Source organism: Papaver somniferum, unplaced genomic scaffold (assembly GCF_003573695.1).
Source record: "Papaver somniferum cultivar HN1 unplaced genomic scaffold, ASM357369v1 unplaced-scaffold_25, whole genome shotgun sequence".
Classification (NCBI taxonomy): Eukaryota; Viridiplantae; Streptophyta; class Magnoliopsida; order Ranunculales; family Papaveraceae; genus Papaver; species Papaver somniferum.
In genome coordinates, this window is record NW_020635485.1 from 1,864 (window position 1) to 4,515 (window position 2,652).

The window sequence follows — 2,652 nt, forward strand, 5'->3', positions numbered from 1 at the left end:
GGTTAAAGGTAGGTTAGTCATTTCAACGTTTTAGGACACTCCTTATCACTATAGAAGGTGGCCTAATAAAACCATGGTCCCCTCAAAAAAACCCTGGTCTCTAAAATATCATTCTTTTTTTTTTTTTGGGTCTCCCCCTAATTTCCCCTTCTCATTACACGGTTTACACCTAATTTTGATCATCTTTGCCCAGGCCCAAACTCTCGTCTGGTGGAGAAAAGCGGGTGCCGTTAGTAATTGAGTTATTATTAGGGTTGTCAGCCGAGTTGAATCGGATATGGGCAGTTCCGCTCTCTCTATATATATATGTATAATTAAAACCAACTAGGAGAATTTCCCCTGTGTTTGTATTGCCGCCTGCTTGGTAAGTCTCTTTTCTTTCTCTCTCCCTTTTTCTAGATATATCCCTTCTCCAGCAGTTTTTCATTCTTAAATTTACGTAGTTAGGGTTTTTATGTTAAGATTTGTTTGACATGAATTGATTCTGTCTTGTTTAACGATCATGTTATTATAATCTTCCTTTTATTTATATAGTTAGGGTTTTTATGTTAAGATTTGTTCGATATGAATTGATTTGGCCTTCTGGGTGTTTAGCAATCATCTAATCATAGTCCTCCATTATATATTTTCAGAATACGAAGATAATCTCTCTTTCTCTCTCTCTGTACGAAGATAATCTCTCTTTCTCTCTCTCTGTGACTTGTTAATCACAACAATGTCTGCTCCTTTGAGGTAATCTCTCTCTCTCTCTCTCTTATAAGATCTTATAAGTAGAATTTGTTCTTGTATTTGTGTTTCTCTCTTGATCTGTTGGATTAATTAGGGTTTTTTACCCCTTCAGAACAATGGTTCCCCAAATTAGGCGTTTAGGTTCGAAGTTCATTTCAGCAAGGAATTTCTCCTCCGAGGCTGGAGGAGAACACCAGAAGGTTTCTGTAAACGATTATAAGAAGGCAGCTGTAAATATTGCGAAATTTGCAGCTGCTGGATTTGTGGGAGTGACTTTAACTACTTGGGTGCAGTACAAAGCCAGTGGCAGAGCAACAACCAGCATCTTGGGATTTACGATTGGCAAAAATAAGCCTGAGGGATGGTGATCTTAGGTTTTTATTGATGCTCTATCTATCTCTTAAGTAAGATTCCTTTAAAAATTGCCCTATGTTTTCTCTTTCTGTCAAGAAGAAACCTAACTTTTGTGTTGTTTGAATGAATCTATCATCTATCTGTGTAATTAACATCTGATTCTGGCTCTTTGAATGAATCTGTTGCCTACTTATGAGATCTTATTAGTCTCTATTAGTCTCTCTCTGTATGTATATGCATGCTTATGGTCTCGATTAACATATCTGGCTGCCAATAATTGTTCCAGGAACTTGACCTGTGTGAACAGGTTTTTCAGCAGAGTAGAAATTGAAGTGTCCATTAGGATAAAATAGAAAACTCATCCAGCTGATTCAGAGAACATGCTGCTAGGACATGCCAGAGTTGATTTTTTTTTTCTTCCTTCTCTTTAAGGAAATATGGTTATGTGCACTAGGTCTTTAGTTCAATTCCTTAAAGCCTCTACGGGTCTTCACTTTGCTACAACTTTGAAATATGATTTGTCATCTGTTGTTTACATCTTGGTTTTTTCTTCATAGTTTTGTAGAAGACATTGGGAGAACATTAGACTTCCATAGTTTTTCCCTTATTTTGTTGGATTAGTTGTTTGTAGGATTAACAAGGTTATTTTTATCCAGACTCCCTCTAAAGAGAGTATAGATAAATTAGAATTAGAGATGAGGTTCCTCTTGAAGCAATCTTGTGACGAACTGCTGATGGGGATTCAAGAAAACGAATTGCTGATGGGGATTCAAGAAATTTTCTTGATGAAGTCATCCCTGAAACAATTTTTAAGCAGGAACAGATCTCGATTATGGAGAAACACTTTATTTCCTGTGTCTATAAGCTGCCTTGCTAAAAGATTATGTCAATAAATCAAGATAAATGGCTAATGATGATAAACTTTTTTATCTTAGCGGATTTCAGTGAGATTTATCAATGATCTGAATGTTACACACACTGAAGCCTAAATCTATTCTTATTGACTACTTTAACTTTAAAGAATATATAGGTATTGTTTGTGCTTTGTTGTTTTTTAATTTTTAGAGAGTTCTGATTCTCCAACCACTATCCAATTAGAACACTAGTATCTCAACGATATATACACGTCTACTCAATATTGAACCTATCTCGTCATAACTCCCAAGATTGGCAATCACATAGCCGAAGCTAAAGAACTCAATTACAACAATGAATTGGCAATCACATAGCCGAAGCTAAAGAACTCAATTATGAATTTGAATCCAAAATACTCAATTAAACTAATCACAACTCATGATTAATTTAATCGGAAATGCTCAACACATAAGTGAACTTATAGAGACTCAAAATACACAATTAGATTAATCACAAGATAACCCATAATTAATCTAATCGAAATACACAACCAAATTAACCACAAAACGTAATCAATTCAATTGGTCATGTTCGACATAAGAAAACTTACGGAGCAACAACTAAATAGCCAAACGAGAATGATTAATTTAGTTGATCATGCTCGACATGAAGTACCTCACTGAGCAACAACTAAGTTAAGAATAACTCTGTCGA

At 35.3% G+C, this 2,652-nt stretch overlaps 1 long non-coding RNA gene and 1 other non-coding gene across 2 annotated transcripts; both read left to right on the forward strand.

Moving 5' to 3' along the window:
* Positions 1–327: 327 nt before the first annotated feature.
* Positions 328–1,293, forward strand: LOC113341189. The gene is made up of 3 exons (XR_003355810.1): positions 328–364; positions 633–732; positions 842–1,293. It is a non-coding gene; the product is annotated as an uncharacterized LOC113341189 (long non-coding RNA).
* Positions 1,294–1,987: 694 nt separating this feature from the next.
* Positions 1,988–2,070, forward strand: LOC113341202. The gene has a single exon (XR_003355820.1). It is a non-coding gene; the product is annotated as a small nucleolar RNA R11/Z151 (small nucleolar RNA).
* Positions 2,071–2,652: the final 582 nt, after the last annotated feature.